The sequence below is a fragment of the Malus sylvestris genome, chromosome 13 (genome assembly GCF_916048215.2).
Source record: "Malus sylvestris chromosome 13, drMalSylv7.2, whole genome shotgun sequence".
In the NCBI taxonomy this organism is placed as follows: Eukaryota; Viridiplantae; Streptophyta; class Magnoliopsida; order Rosales; family Rosaceae; genus Malus; species Malus sylvestris.
Window position 1 is genome coordinate 9,966,843 of NC_062272.1, and position 17,963 is coordinate 9,984,805.

Here is a 17,963-nt window from a genome sequence, read left to right on the forward strand (position 1 = left end):
TCATCCGATTTGACGGCCGAAAATTAAAAAGGTGTGTGAGAAGTAAAATGAGGTGTGTGGATATCACATCCCTTTATTTAATTGTTAAATTTGAGGGTATTTGTGTCTATTTAAATGAAATTTTGGATATATTTGAAAGTTTTTATAAAAAGTGACATTTTTTAAATTAAGAGTTAATTTTTTGCTATATTTGATAAATACTCCTTTTTAATTGACCCAAACAGTTCTCCTTGGTAATCCTTTTTCTTTTCTTGCCATTTTTATGTTCTTTTGCCCTCCCAAAAGATGCCCTCTAAGTCTTTAAAATAATACCTGCGGAAAACTAAGATTTGGAGGGTACTTCTCTTCTCTCATTTAATCGACCTCTTAATGAAATGCCTTTTACTGAAGTAAGAAAAGGAGATCAGCAGAACATGCAGTAGATGAAAGACCCAATAAACCAAAGAAGGTTTGATCTAATCTCTCGTATTATTATATTATCATTTATTCTCTAGATTAATTTTTTTCCTTTATAAAAGACGGTTTGTTGATATGGCATCTCTCAATATCATCATCATGACATACAAAATGTACTGTATTTTTTTTTCTTTTTTTCTTTTTCTTCTTTTGTCACATAAATTACAAGCAAAAAAACCCGAGCGATGCCGCGGGTTTACAACTCTAGTTCCACATAATTACAACAATGTTTACAATTCTATTACTACATGTATACAATCATACTTACAATCCTATTTACACATATACACTAATCAGCATTTAAAACTATTTGAAATGGGGAGTTGAGTTTTACCTTAATACAAAACCTGATAAAATTGAACAAATCTCCATGTCATTCGTTCTGCATTTTGACCCCTCCTCTCATACAAATGGAGAAAATCAACACGTACGCCATGCCCGTTTTCATTTTTTCACTGTGCGAAGTAAGAAAAAGACGGGGAAAAATTAAACAGTAAAATGGGGGTATTTCCTTCATTTCACCGTTCTTAGGAACAGTGTTTTTTCCGTTGCGCTTTAGTATATACTAGAAATTTATGCCCTCGCGTTGCTGTGGGATTGAAAATTGTATAAAAAATTATGTTTGAATGATATAAAAGATTGGGTTGCAAAACGTTAATGCAATAAACAAAAGATAAATTATATAGCAATCTACTTGACAACGTTAAGTAGACTGTTATACAAAAGATGTTATTGCTTCCTCTTACGCATATGTTGAGTGCAAAACGATATAACAATGATAAAAACATTATTATCTCTCCCATGGACCAGAACTGAGAGGTCCAAAACTTGAAAACCCCCATTCAAAGAGACAACGTAGTCTAATTTCTTTTCAATCACAATCCCAACAAAGATAAAACAACGATTTAAGAATAGGCTCAGAAATACGACAAAATTCAATTACATTAATGTAAGGACATAATTGCAAACTGTAGCATTGCCATGTAATGGGTAGAAAAACTCATACTCAGTTCATCCGATTCAATTGCGATTAGCTCCATACCAACCTTTTTGAACAAAGGTTTCACCACAGTTGAGTACCTTCAAACCCAATTTTCAAAACAAATAATCCTATTTACGAAAAATTTGAACTCATTTCTGCCACACAAAAATCCAGCACTACTCCTAGTTGAAACAAAACAACCTGCAAAGCTTTATACTTGATCATATTTCACCAAAAACTTCTCCACAAATGTAAATATTTCCCCAATACAAACAGAAACCAGAAACATTCTACGAAAGTAAAGTAAGCCATCTAGATGTGTGCACTCACATAAGCATACATTGTTTATTAAATTAAACACAAATAACATATATGAATTTCACTAAAAGATATAAACTGAACAATTCCACCAAACTTCAACCCAAACTGGAATAATTTCTATTTACTTTAGATTATTCAAACTTACTCTGTACTCAAGACTATCAAGCAGTTGAGGTGTACATGATCACCAAAATAGAAACTGTACCAAGGTCTACCATGTTGTACATGTATGTATAATTCAAGTTCAAACTCTCATGTGGAAAAAAATCGCAAAGAATTGTAATAGGAAAGTTCAACTAAGTTATGCAAAGCATACCAAACCAATCCCAAGTATCTTGAAACTCAACGTTGATGATATCATGAAATGAAGATGGCATCACTTTGAAACCCTTATCCACACCATAGAGGGGATTGGACTCCATAGAAGAACTTGCAAGCTGCCATTAATACTATATTATATTAGCATATTTCAATCTTTTTACACATAACAACTATCATTAAGAAGATTGAATAAAGCTTAATGAGAATATGAAGAAGCAGAAATACTCTGCGTATGTTTTATAACACAAAAAGATTGCCTTTTGCATTAGGAAGTTTAACTCTATAGTTCAAACATTGTCTCGCATATTGAATTGAATAATTGCTACTCACCACTCCTATCATACCTTCATAGCTGAAATACACTTGAGGAGGTTGACTTTCTGTGAAATTCTTTTGTATACGACAATTACCCAATTACGCCCATATGTATTTAAGGTCAACAATTCGACAAAATGACTTGGGACTAACAATATAGCATTTTTTAAATGTACTCAAGTTGTAAGAATGTAAGTCTGTAGTGATATATAACAATGGAATTAGCCAACCTGCATATTGTTAGAATTAAGAGCACCCAAGAGTACGTCCCATGACATACCATGATTGGATAACCAGCACAAATATTAGCTCATCCACTATTCCAGTTCCCACCTATAACCATGAAGTTAATGATCATATTCATATGCAACTTGGAACCCTCCTTTTTTTAATTTAATTTTTTTTTTCTTTTAACTACCCCAAATTTTCCTAAAAATAGAAAGAAAACAAAAACCAATTTGCCTTTCGGTGGAGAATTCCAAGTAGGCAAAAGGTTGAGTCAAATCAAATAAAAAATAAGAAACATTTAGGTTGCATCCATTATATAATTGAAACATAAACCATAAGATAAAAAGGAAAATACCCCTTTTTTTCTTCTTCTTTTTCTTTTTTTTTTTCTAAAAATCCATCAGCATGAGCCTACTATTGTCAACCTTTAACACCATAAGATTCATTCTGTCCAACATCTCCCCACGGTTTAGAGAAATTTAATGAAGTTGTATTAAAAAGGAGTTCTCAAATGTACACAATTTTTTCACTCTTTTTTCGTTGTTCACTAATGGTAGCGAATTTGTTGATAAGCTACAATATATTTTAACCTGCCATTCAAGTTCTTTGGAACATGATACGATGCCTAACACATTAAGGGCTTAAATCATTTGTTGAAACAAAACATTGTTCAATATGTTTTGGAAAAAAAAATGAAAAAAGACACTCACATTGACATGCTAAAAAACAACACTAAAGAAAATATATTTCACAGAACTAAATAGCATGAAATATTGATAAAGTTAAATCATACCTGACCGGAAAAAAAAAATCATACCTGACCATACTTCCATCCCCTGCCAAAAACCTTCACATCCTCATCATGAAACACAAATAAGTCAGATGAGTTTAATTGCAATTATCTTCTAAACTCATATTATGATATAGATAATATAACATCTCTATTCATGTTTGGTTGATTAAAACCCATACCTTTACCCTGAATCTTCATTGAGAAAACAACAACAACAACAACAACAAAGCCTTTTCCCACTAAGTGGGGTCGGCTATATGAATCCTAGAACGCCATTGCGCTCGGTTTTGTGTCATGTCCTCCGTTTGATCCAAGTACTCAAGTCTTTTCTTAGGGTCTCTTCCAAAGTTTTCCTAGGTCTTCCTCTACCCCTTCGGCCCTGAACCTCTGTCCCGTAGTCACATTTTCGAACCGGAGCGTCAGTAGGCCTTCTTTGCACATGTCCAAACCACCGGAACCGATTTTCTCTCATATTTCCTTCAATTTTGGCTACTCCTATTTTACCTCGGATGTCCTCATTCCCAATCTTATCCTTTCTCGTGTGCCCATACATCCCACGAAGCATCCTCATCTCCGCTACACCCATTTTGTGTACGTGTTGATGCTTCACCGCCCAACATTCTGTGCCATACAACATCGCTGGCCTTATTGCCGTCCTATAAAATTTTCCCTTGAGCTTCAGTGGCCTCAGACGGTCACACAACACGCCGGATGCACTCTTACACTTCATCCATCCAGCTTGTATTCTATGGTTGAGATCTCCATCTAATTCTCCGTTCTCTTGCAAGATAGATCCTAGGTAGCGAAAACAGTCACTTTTTGTGATCTTCACTAGATTGCTCCGGTCATTAGTGTGGATAAGTATATAGATGGATAGAGATAGGAAAGCAAACACAAGATGTACGTGGTTCACCCAGATTGGCTACATCCACGGAATAGAGGAGTTCTCATTAATTGTGAAGGGTTTACACAAGTACATAGGTTCAAGCTCTCCTTTAGTGAGTACAAGTGAATGATTTAGTACAAATGACATTAGGAAATATTGTGGGAGAATGATCTCGTAATCACGAAACTTCTAAGTACCGGAGTGTGGTATCGTCTTGACTTGCCTTATCTGTCTCATAGGTAGATGTGGCATCTTCTCTGGAAGTACTCTTCCTCCATCCAGGGGTGGTATCTGTAACTGGTGGAGATGCACAAGGTAATGTATCAATTTCACTTGAAGCTTACTTGTGCTTTCAGGCTTGGTCAAGCGCGATACAAACCATGTAGTAGGAGTCCCCCAAGTCGCCGAGCTAGGGGATCTGCTGAAAGAGGTGACAGACAAGGTAAGCAATCAGAGCTCCGGCTAATTGTTCACATTCTCCTTATCTTGCAGGCAGCATGAAGGATAAAGAGAAGAAAAATGAGAAGAGATGATATGGGATACTTTTGCTTTTGAAGAAGTAACTTTCCACAGGCTTATTCTTGAACTGGGCTGGAGGGTTTTCTGGTTTCCTCCAGAGTATAAGGCCGACTGAAGAATTTGAGGGTCAAAACAAGTCCATCAAATTTAGAGTACGTTCGACCCTGCTGATATGGGATACTTTTGCTTTTGACAGAGTAGTGGATGTATCGACACGTGTGCTGTTACGCTTGTCTCCACATGCTTCCTTGTATCCTTCTCACTTGCCCTATATGTTCCTCAGGCAGATGCGGTATCTTCCCTGGAAGCATAAGATGTTGAAGATGAGTACTCGAGAGCAATGCCAGGTAAGTAATCAGGTAAGGGGTTCCAGGCAGTCAGTTCCTGGCTGGAAGCTTGATTCCAAATGCTGACTGATTGCTCTCTTTCTCCTTGTCTTGCAGGTAAGAACAAGGCCAAAGGAAAAGACAGGGAAAAAGCATGATATGGGATACTCTTGCTTTTAACCCTGATGATATGAGATATGTTTGCTCTAGTATAGCTTGTTTACAGAGGTATTATCGGGGGGAAAGAAAGCTGAATATTTCGAAAGGCTTCGTTGGGAGTGCCCTCTCAGATAAGAGGAAGGGTTGAGCATTTTTGCAGGTCTGCCTGTCCGTTGGGGATGGAGGTCGACATATATAGGAGTCTCCCTAACATCAAGTAATAATGTTATTCCTTTACCCTGCTTGGTCATAGCACGGTAGTGGGAGCTGCCAGCTTCACATGTTTTAACTCTGTCAGAGCACTTTGAAAAAGTGGTCTATGGTATCTGGAAAGCTGATGTTGCGTGTGAAGATTACAGACAAGCTTTATCCAAGGAGATCCAGCTCTTGAAATTGGGAAAGTGGTGCCTTTTCGGTTTTCGAACAAGCAATCCTGTCTGGGATCTGGCTCTCGAGATTCGAAGAACGATGCCTCTTCGATTTTTGAGAAAGCAATCCTGCTGGGGGTCTGGCTCTCGAGATTCGGGGAGCGGTGTCTCTTCGATTTTTGAGAAAGTAATCATGTTGAAAGTCTGGCTTTCGAGATTCGGAGGGCGGTGCCTCTTCGATTTTGGAGCAAGCAATCTTGTTGGGAGTGTTTTCTCGAATGTGAGTAAAGGTTGGGCATGTTTGCTAGTCTACCTTGCCACGAAGCACAGAGGTTGACACACAGGGACTTTCCAATTATCCAGCAGTGGTACTGTTCCTTTACCCTCTCTTCGATTTTTTAGAAAGTAATCATGTTGGGAGTCTGGCTCTCGAGATTCGGAGGGCGGTGCCTCTTCGATTTTGGAGCAAGCAATCTTGTTGGGAGTGTTTTCTCGAATGTGAGTAAAGGTTGGGCATGTTTGCTAGTCTACCTTGCCACGAAGCACAGAGGTTGACACACAGGGACTTTCCAATTATCCAGCAGTGGTACTGTTCATTTACCCTCTCTTAGATTTTTTAGAAAGTAATCATGTTGGGAGTCTGGCTCCCGAGATTCGGAGGGCGGTGCCTCTTCGATTTTGGAGCAAGCAATCTTGTTGGGAATGTTTTCTCGAATGTGAGTAAAGGTTGGGCATGTTTGCTAGTCTACCTTGCCACGAAGCACAGAGGTTGACACACAAGGACTTTCCAATTATCCAGCAGTGGTACTGTTCCTTTACCCTCTCTTCGATTTTTTAGAAAGTAATCATGTTGGGAGTCTGGCTCTCGAGATTCGGAGGGCGGTGCCTCTTCGATGTTGGAGCAAGCAATCTTGTTGGGAGTGTTTTCTCGAATGTGAGTAAACGTTGGGCATGTTTGCTAGTCTACCTTGCCACGAAGCACAGAGGTTGACACACCGGGACTTTCCAATTATCCAGCAGTGGTACTGTTCCTTTACCCTTGTGGGTAATAATATGGTAGCTAGACCTTCAAAATTTATGTGTCTAAACTTTGTTAGTGTTGTTTCTTTGCTATTCTTTTACCCTTCTTGGTCATAGCGATGTAGTGGGAGCTGCAAGCTTCACTTGTCTCAACTTTGTCAGAGAACTTTGGCAAAGTTATCTGTGGTACCCATGAGCTACTGTTGCGTGTGGGAAGTGGGTGATTGAACAGTACAATTCATGTGCTTTCTACTTCGCCAGAAATCTTCGACAGAATGCCCATAATTTCCGCAAAGCTGAGTGTGCGTGTGACAGGTGCTGACAAGGCTGGAAAAGTAGGTGCCTCTTCGATTTTTGAGATCGGCCCTCGTGGTCTCTGAGCAGCCCATCTTTTGAGAAAGCAAGCCTCTTCGATTTCTGAGATCGGCCTTCATGGTCTTTGAGCAGCCCAGCTTTTGAGAAAGCAAACGCCTCTTCGATTTCTAAGATCGACCCTCGTGGTCTCTGAGCAGCCCAGCTTTTGAGAAAGCAAACGCCTCTTCGATTTCTGAGCAGGCGCCTCTTCGATTTCTGAAGCTTCGTCGAGTGTAGATTTTTATAGGGGCTGACATTAAGTTCCAAAGCACACTTGAATATCCACCAGTAGAAGCTCAATTCTTGCACTTCTAAGATCTTGATTTGTCCGACCTCTTCTCTCTTCAACACCTTTGAAAATGTCTGGCCCCTCCGACCGTCGTTTTGACTTGAACCTTGTTGAAGAGGCAGCCCCGGCTTCTCCAGACAACATATGGCGCCCATCCTTCGTCTCCCCTACTGGTCCTCTTACCGTTGGGGATTCCGTGATGAAGAATGATATGACCGCTGCGGTAGTGACCAGGAACTTTCTCACTCCCAAAGATAACAGACTACTTTCCAAACGGTCTGATGAGTTGGCTGTTAAGGATTCTCTGGCTCTCAGTGTTCAGTGTGCAGGTTTTGTGTCTAATATGGCCCAACGCCTATTTGCTCGAACCCGCCAAGTTGAATCATTGGCGGCTGAAGTGATAAGTCTCAAACAGGAGATTAGAGGGCTCAAGCATGAGAATAAACAGTTGCACCGGCTCGCACATGACTATGCTACAAACATAAAGAGGAAGCTTGACCAGATGAAGGAATCTGATGGTCAGGTTTTACTTGATCATCAGAGATTTGTGGGTTTGTTCCAAAGGCATTTATTGCCTTCGTCTTCTAGGGCTGTACCACGTAATGAAGCTCCAAATGATCAACCTCTGATGCCTCCTCCTTCTAGAGTTCTGTCCAGTACTGAGGCTCCGAATGATCCCCCTCCAGTGCCTTCTCTTTCTGGGGCTCTACCGACTGCTGAGACTTCTCCTAAGCAACCTTTGTGAAGGCTCTCTCTTGTTTGTTTATTTTGACTCAAGTATATGTACATATTTGTAACTTATCGGGGATATCAATAAATAAGCTTTCCTTCATTTCAACGTATTGTGTTAAATACACCAAAGCCTTCTTCGCTAAGTTCTTTGAATTTTCTTTTGTTAAAGCTTGTATGTTGAAGCTTTGTGAGTGGAGCATGTAGGTTGAGGTAGTGTTCCCTTAATTTCCCAAGTGAGGAAAACTTCTCGGTTGGAGACTTGGAAAATCCAAGTCACTGAGTGGGATCGGCTATATGAATCTTAGAACGCCATTGTGTTCTGTCCTGTGTCATGTCCTCCGTTAGATCCAAGTACTCTAAGTCTTTTCTTAGGGTCTCTTCCAAAGTTTTCCTAGGTCTTCCTCTACCCCTTCGGCCCTGAACCTCTGTCCCATAGTCGCATCTTCTAATCGGAGCGTCAGTAGGCCTTCTTTGCACATGTCCAAACCACCGTAACCGATTTTCTCTCATCTTTCCTTCAATTTCAGCTACTCCTACTTTACCCTGGATATCCTCATTCCTAATCTTATCCTTTCTCGTGTGCCCACACATCCAACGAAGCATCCTCATCTCCGCTACACCTATTTTGTGTACGTGTTGATGCTTCACCGCCCAACATTCTGTGCCATACAGCATCGCCGGCCTTATTGCCGTCCTATAAAATTTTCCCTTGAGCTTCAGTGGCCTACGACGGTCACACAACACGCCGGATGCACTCTTACACTTCATCCATCCAGCTTGTAACTTTTACGCCGGATGCACTCTTACACTTCAGTGGCAAAGATTGAAACTTTTTGTTACTTCTAAAGTTCTACACACTTTCGAGCGCTAAATTTTCCCGGAAACAAAATAAAGTGAAAGAAGTCGTACCTGGTTTGAGAGGCGGACGCTATCGGCGAGTTTGGTGGAACTGTGATGGCGGAGATATCTGGTGAGAAAGCTATTAAGATGGACGAAACCATTGAACAAAAACACCTTGATTTTTAAAATTAAAGTCAACAAAAATTTGTATAAAGAAAAGAGAACTCAAAAACTAAACCTAAAAAATAAGTCAGAGAACTCACCAGGAAACCCAAAGTTTCTGCAGCATTGGCGATTTCCTGAAAACCATGCTTTTGTAGGTTTAAAATTTCTTCCCTAAGGCAACAGATCCAACATTCTCAACTTTAGCTATTTCAGCTACATAACATAATTTTTTTTTAAAATTAACTATAATTAACTAATCTGATTTAAGATTTATCGAAAAGCTTGAAAATTTCAGCTTTAAAATCACATCTCAGGCTGCAAATCGAATAGAAAGCGTAGAATTTTATAACTGCTCACCTTAAATACAGAGGCCTTCGCAGGCTGCAAAGAAACATCAGAAACTCAAAAAACTGGATCTCCTGAAACAAAAAACAAAACCAAATTAACCACCATCACCCAGAATTCGAAGCCACAAACAAAATCCCCAAAATCAAAACCAAAAAAATTTAAACAAAAAACACATTTATAAATCCAAATTTACACTCCCAAGTGCAAGACTCTAAGCTCCAATTGTATTTTCTCAACTTTAGCTATTTCAGTTACATAACATAAAAAATAATAATAATAATAATTAATTTAACTATAATTAACTAATCTGATTTAAGATTAATAAAAAAGCTTGGAAATTTCAGCTTTAAAATCACATCTCAAACTGCAAGTCGAATCAAAAGCGTGGAATTTCAAAACTGCTCACCTTACATCCAGAGGCATTCGTAAGCTGCAAAGAAACATCAGAAACCCGAAGAACCGGATCTCCTGAAGCAAAAAACCAAAACCAAATTGACCACCATCACCCAGAATCCGAAGCCATAACAAAATCACAACCAAAAAATTTAAACAAAAAACCCATTTATAAGTCCAAATTTACACTCCCAATCCCAAACATATAACATTCAAAGCAAAGAATTACCCACACTAAATCGGCAGTAGGAAACGCGATCCTTTATGGGCTCCAATTTTTTTGCAAATCGAGACCAAATTGACTATTTTTCAGCGAGAGAACACTGTCGTCTGCAACCCCCGATAAAACCATCTAAACAAATTTTACTGTGCAAGCAACGGAAAACGAGCGTGGGAACAAACCAAACCGAGGGCATTTTCGACACTCCACTGTCCGTGAACAGTACACATTGGTTTGGGTTTTAGTATAGAAAAATAATATATAAAGGTTTTTTTATTAACACCCCACATATTGTTGAATGCACCCCACAAAAAAATTCAATATTAAATTACTTATTTATTCTACTATGCAATGACAATTTCAACCTTATTAAGTTTAAAAAAAAAATAAGAAATTTCCAAATACACCCCACATCACTTTTAACGTATTATTTATCTTCTTCAATTATCAAAACTCTCTCACCCTCCATTGTTGAAAAATATCCTAACTAATGAAACAACAAACACATTGATTGAGAAAACCCTAACTAAATGTCTATGAATATGCCAATGCTATTGATCACTATGACTGCAAGAAATTATTTTCTTTCCAACCACACATTTTATCACATCCCGGCATTTACTATGTTGAAAAACTTCAGAACTTATGCCTTTGAACCAACTCTGTGAATTGCAATGCCAACAGCTTGAAACTTTCAATAATTCTTTTTTATTTTTTATTTCTTTTGTTATAGAAAAGTTACATAAGATCTTGAGTTTGGATAATTCTTGAGTTTGGAAGTGACATAAGATTTGCCAATCTGCACAAAGATAAAAAAGTTTAAGATAGTGTTAGCGTCCAAATCGGTTAATGATAATATTCTCTCAAGATGGAAACGGAAAACAAGTCAATCATAGAAGTGATTAGCCTAGGAACAGCAGGGTATCTAGATTCAATCCATCAAAATTAAAAATGAGTGTTATAAAATTTGAAGAAATTGGGGTGTATATAGAAATATAATGTGTGTTTTGAGAATGTCGGGTGTGAGGGTATTATGGAGAGGTAAGTGGGGTGTATAAAGATAATTTTTAATTGAAAAAAGTAAATATGGGGTGTATTAAGTATGTGGGGTTTATTCAATAATTTGTGGGATGTTTTTAATCTTATAGAACCACACAATTAGGTCTTCCTTCCCAGAATTGGATCCTCACCGGATCCCCTCCTAAAAAAGGATCTTAGGAATCAACGCATGTGGATCGTTGATAAAAAATCGTGTGGTCATAATTTTTTCCTTTTTTATATTTTTCAAGCAAAAAGAAATTGTTTTACTTTTAAAAATATAAAAAGCATTTAATTGAAACCGCACGATTTTTTATCAACGGTCCACGTGCGTTGATCCCTATGATCACTGGAAGGGAATCCGGCGAGGATCCAAATCCCCGGGATTTTAGATTTATGCAGCTCTTAGGTTGAAATGACTGCTCGGTGTAGTTACTAAATTGCTTTGAATGGCATAATTAGGCTTGAAGGGCATAATTGGTTGTCAATAAATAATTTCGTAGCTAGATAAAGTTAGTGACAATATGTATTCCAATCAAACTATTCTGAGTGATATGGCTAGCTGTGTATACACTACATGAAGGCCAAATAAAATTTAAGGAAAATTAATGAAAAGGGTTTGAAACTTTAAGTTTTAACGATAAGAACAAAATAAAGAGTAAAGTGAATAGTATAATGATTGACTTTTTAGTGTAAAAAATGTGATTTTTCGTTAAAGTAAACAATACCAGAGCTTTTCGTTAAAGTTTCCTAAAATTTATTGCTCTCTTTGCTTGCATTGTGTGACTTGATACAAACTATGAATATAAATGAGCATAATTCTAAAAAAAAAAATTATGCCTATGTGAGTCTTTCCGGCCTTCTGAATGGGTGGATAATCGTGGCTTGTCACCAGTTGTCCCCTTTTAAAAAAATATATATATATTAAAAATCTACAGTATAAAACTAAGTGATTATTTACTAGTAGCGCCGAGATCATTCGAGATAATAACTTAAGAGTATCAGTGCCCTTCGGTCCATTTGACAATATTATTACTCCTGCTCTAGTCATGCAAATTAAACCAAAAAGTTAATATTAAACAAGATGCTGCTACAAAATTTCTAACATTATATTCCTCAGGTACATTATGGGGTACATATCATTGCTCTATTCGAAGTGGACAAAATTCCCTTTTCCTTCAATTCTTAAGGGAAAAGAAAAGTTGGCAACTTTACTTCATTATGATGTTAGCTTTTGATTTGATTTTTATTCAGCTGGGGAACCAAAAGATTTGCCAAACCAACATGATATTCAGCTCTTTTTTTCATCTCTCTCTAATAATTGGCGAATTGACATATTAATGTATAGCTGCTGCATGCTAAGTGGTTATATAACTCAGATTAATTAAGCTACTGCCACCAAAATGGTTTCCTGCAGAGCTACGTATGGAGTGATTTAAGGGTCTTAATTTCATTTTGGTTGCTTATACAGTTGAATATTTTTCCTTTTGTCAATGAAGACAGTGCAAGATTTTCTCATGTTGATAGTTACACATTTTTTGTTGGGTCCAAATTGTTGAATAATTGCAGGGAAATGGATGTATAGAACCAAAAAGGATAAAAAAAAAGATGAATAACATGGGATGCAACCAAAAAAGTTGAGGAAAAAATTAATTTATACATGTGTGTGTGTGTGTGTACGTCATATGATATACATTTTTATTATCATAAAGAGCTTATAGTTTAGTTAGTTGTGAGAGTTTATCCTTACACCAGTTCTTATGTTCGAATCCCCATCCTAAAATCACTTAGGTGGAAGAAAAAAAAGAAAGAAAAAAAAAACTCTTATAATCCACTAGCATTTAAAGGTGAATCTGCAGAATTCGCCTTGTTTTTGCCCTTTGATTTCGCTTGGATTTTATTGAATTCATAGACTATAAAATAATGGATCGGAGGGGGGAGGGGGAAGAGAATTGCAAAAATTACTTCTTAGTGAGAGAACAAATTAATAGTGCATTATTTTTGTTACCACTCGGTTGGTGCGCCTGCATTACTTTCAACAGTTAAGTCTAAATTTTACCTTAATCTAACTATAAGCAACTGCCAAGGAAAAGGAAGAAAGAAGAAAAAGATCTTGAAAGTGGAAACTATGTTTTACAATTTTATTATCTGCATTATTTGTAACTAATTAACACGCAGATTACATGCACACTCCCAAGAAAAAAAATTACATGAGAAGAAGAAGAAGAAGAAGCGGAGGAAGGAGGGAGGCATGACAAAGGAATTGAAGTACGATCAGCTAGTCTGATCAACCACGTACTTTTACAAATTTCTAGTTCAATTAAAACATGGTAACTGATCGATCAATTTGCGAAAGTTTGGCATTCGGGGTCTGAAACACGACTCGCGTAGAACCTGGAAATGAAAGCAGTGGCCTTGCGGTCAATGCCAGGCTCGGCAGTCCAGCCTCCTCTGTCCTCATCACTGGGACACATTCTCCGTCTAACATAAACACCGCCATCATCGGAGTAATATGCATCGTCTCTACTGCCGCTCGAAAAGCAGGCCTTGAATATGTTGCAGAAAGAGAAGAGTGAAGATTGCTTTCCCATCTTCTGCTTAGTTTTTTTTCTCTCTTGTTTTCTTAACAAGCAAGATTGTGTATATGTTGTTGGAATGGTATGAAAATATCAATGGCTTTTTATAGTGGAAGTAAACCCTAGTAATGTAGGACAAAGGGAGTCCAGCTAAGGTGGCTGCTGATTTTAAGATTAAAATGGAGGGTCGCGATTGAATGATAAGACTAAGTATGGAACGAGACGTTGTAAAACTAAGAGAAAAGCATAAATGTTATTGTCCTCTCCTTTTGAATTGACCCAAACAGCTCTCCTTGGTGGTACAGAACACAACCTTTTCTTTTAGCCCTCCAAAAAGATGCCTCCGAACTGTTTAAAATAATGCCCACAGAAAACTAAGATTTGGAGCACACTTCTCTCAATTTATCAGATCTCTTATAAAGCAAACCCATGAAATTTAAAGCCAATGAAGTACTTTTATGAAGTGAGAAAAAAAAGCAACAGAAGAACATGCACTAGATGACAGACCCAAGAAACCAATTATTTTCTTTCTTAAAGAACATACTGTCGATATGGTATTAATAAATCGTTGATAACATGTAAATACGCAACGTACACGTTACTAATACACTATCGACGATAACATTACAAAAACTAACATCCTGTACAAAGAATTTATAGAACCATAGATGTACATTTTGCTCCCAAGTCAAACATAAAAACTGAGAGCTAATAACCAGTTTTTTTTTCACAAAAATATATTGAACTTTGCTGAGACTATAGAACTATGCAGCGCAAAGGTTGAAAATTACTGCAGCATGTAGTTAATCAAAGTGCTTAAAGAGCATAATTGGTCGCCATTAAATATTTGGTAGCTAGATAAAGTTGCACCAAATGCTCTGTACCTACCTAAGAAATCCCTAGAGGAAAGAGTTTAGGAAGATGAGATCAAAGATGGAAGCAAAAGTGTTTCCAAAAAACAAAATGTTAGGTTTCCAAAAAAAAAAAAAAAAAAAAAAAAAAGAGAGATGGAAGCAAAAGTTCAAAAGCAGCTTTTGAATGTGCAGTGCTTTTCTCTTTAATTAATTTTTTCTTGATTAACTTTTGGGATAAGCATTGGCTGTTAAGGGTTTAGGAAAGCCCCCACAAACCCGTTCACCGCTGCAAGCAGTGCATTCAAGCTGTCTGTAGCTTTGAAGCATCTCAAAGAAGTCCTGCACTGGAGCCAGAGTTTGGTATGCACATCTTCTTTTTCAGCCTTTTCTATTCAAAAATTAGGACACAAGATCTCTTCCTTTTGCCTTTAGTTTGTTTCATTAGTCACTAATTCAGTATTATATGTTTTTCTTGTTGTATTCACGTCTGTGATGTTTATGTCTTAAACTTTATGCCCCCTTGTGAATATAATATATAATGGGGTGTGATATCCACACATCTCATTTTACTTCTCACACACCTTTGATAATTTATATCCGTTGATCTTTTTCAATTCATCTAATCCGATGGTTGAAAATTAAAAATGTGTGTGAGAAGTAAAATGGGATATGTGGATATCACATCCCTATATAATTAGGAACGAGGGGATAGTACTTAGTACAATAGGATTCCAAACTTGGCCACGTGGCAGAATGACAATCACTAGATATATATATATATATAGTTCAAAAGACATTTGTCTATACGATTTCAACTAAATAAGATGCATACAACTAATCAAAACCTTACTCAACAACTGTTGTTCAAGATATTTTAGTCTCAAGATCTTCCTAACAAAGTGAAAACTAGACCACCGCTCTAATTAATCAAAGTGAAATTTTAGTGTTGTTATTTGTGAGACTTTTATTTTATTTTATGTCTCATGATGGTCAATCAAGCAACATGTTTTTAACAAAGACACAACTTTAGTTTATGATATTCACGTTTAAATTTAGGATAGATTCTTTGTTATCCTACGTAATGTCTTATGATATTTAGGCTTTGTTTGGCACACCGTATAGTACCACCGGATAGTATTAATAATACGAAGCAAGTGTTTGGTGAGCTTCGTATGAAATAAGCACCGGACTATTTAATCTGGGCCCATTTATTTTATACCCCTCACACCCGGTTATTTATCCTGTCTAAAATGTCACTTCCCAGTCTCGACTCTGTCATAGCATAATATTGTCCGCTTTGGACCCCGGCCACGCCCTCACGGTTTTGTTTCTGGGAAATCAGACGAGAACTTCCTAGTGGGTCACCCATCCTAGGATTGCTCTCGCCCGAAGTCACTTAACTTCGAAATTCCGATGGAACCTGAAGTCAATGAGTTTCCAAAATGCCTCATGCTATATAGAGGTGGGCATGTACATATAAAACACATCACCCCCTCATCGTTGGTCGATATGGGATGTTACAATCCACCCCCCCTAAAGGGCCCAACGTCCTCATAGGCACACTCGCACCGAACAACAGAGTGGCTTTGATACCATTCTGTCACATTCCAGTCCCGGCTCCGTCGTATCATGATATTGTCCGCTTTGGGCATCGGCCACGCCCTCACAATTTTGTTTCTAAGAACTCACACGAGAACTTCCCAGTGGGTCACCTATCTTAGGAATGCTCTCGCCCGAACTCGCTTAACTTCGGAGTTCCAATGGAATTTGAAGCCAGTGAGTCCCTAAAAGGCCTCGTGCTATAAGAAATGGGTATGTACATATAAGGCACATCACCCCCTCTCCGTTGGTAGATGTGGGATGTCATAATCCATCCCCCTTAGGGGCCCAACGTCATTGTCAGCACACTCGCACCACACGGCAGAGTGGCTCTGACACTATTCTGTCACATCTCAATCTCGACTCTGCCGTAGCACGATATTGTCCGCTTTGGGCCCCGACCACACCCTCTTGGTTTTGTTTCTGGGAACTCAGACGAGAACTTCCCAGTGGGTCACCTATCCTAGGATTGCTCTCGCCCGAACTCACTTAACTTCAAAATTCCGATGGAACCTGAAGCCAGTGAGTTCCTAAAAGGCTTCGTGCTATATGGAGGTGGGCATGTACATATAAGCCACATCCACCCCTCACCGTTGGTCGATGTGGGATGTTACAATCCACCCTCCTTAGGACCCGACGTCCTCATCGGCACACTCGCACCGAACATCAGAGTGGCTCTGATACCAATCTGACACGCCCTGATCTCGATATTCCCTAATACCAGGGTAGATATGTGCTGGCCAACATTCAAGGGTGACGAAAGTCATTTATTGAATGCACATGTTGAGAACAAGAATGAATAAGACTTATAAATTTAAATATAATTATTATGCAAATGAGGAACATGTTCAGAGCATACAACTAACTAGAATACTAAAAAGAAATAATATAAAATTGAATGAATAAGAGGATGAGTCATACTCCAAGAGGACTCGAAGATGCCAATGCGGAAGTGTCTGGACACCAGGATTGTATACCTCGATTCTAGTCTTGAAGGGGGCACGAAATAAATATGAGTGGATCAAGTTGATATATATATATATATATATATATATATATATATATATATATATATATAATAAAACAGTTATCAACATCTTAACCAACAGGTTTTATGAAAACACATATAGCATGATAAATAAAATAGGTTTTCTGAAACCTAGCATGTCGTGCAATGTCTCAAAACATATCTTGAATATCATAATCACTAGTGAATGTCCAATATCCCTCCAGGCCCCATGCCAGCTCCTCGTCTCTATGCCAATTTCTAGAGGAAAATCACCCCCATGCCCCGTGCCAGCTTCTTGTCCCTGTGTTGATAGCCAGAGGAAAACCATCTTCAAGCCCTATGCCAAGACCATACCCTCGCTCGAGACAGAATCTATTCCTCGCCCCGTAGCGGAATAGGGACCACTAGGTAAGTACAAAACCATTGAACATATATATATATTTGAAAAGCAACTTCATAGCATAAAGTCATCCATCATCTATACTATAAAGAGGTGTTCGAAACATGTTCTAAATATTATATCGTCATCCATCAAATATTCTATAAAGAACATGGGTTATAGGAAAAATAGTAATAATTTAAACTAGCCTCAATAAGCATGTTATCTCATAAAACGTAATCATTAAATCATGCTTTTCATGTATGCATTTCTACTATTAAAATATGCATTTTTAGAAGGGGCCCACTCACAATACTTCACCGTCGAAAAGCCATGCAACCTAGCTAAGAAAGAAACGCCACATATTATTACTCCTAAGCACATAAAGGGTACAATTAATAAAGCTCTATCCAAATGATTTAATTTGGGAAAACGGACGTCAAAAACGGATTCAGGACGTCGAATTACTCTAA

General features: G+C 38.0%; 1 long non-coding RNA gene across 1 annotated transcript; it reads right to left on the reverse strand.

The window, feature by feature from the left end:
• Positions 1-1,297: 1,297 nt before the first annotated feature.
• On the reverse strand, positions 1,298-2,741 carry LOC126595979 (uncharacterized). The gene is made up of 2 exons (XR_007613790.1): positions 2,076-2,741; positions 1,298-1,536 (listed from the first exon to the last, which is right to left on the reverse strand). It is a non-coding gene; the product is annotated as an uncharacterized LOC126595979 (long non-coding RNA).
• Between the last annotated feature and the right edge of the window lie 15,222 nt (positions 2,742-17,963).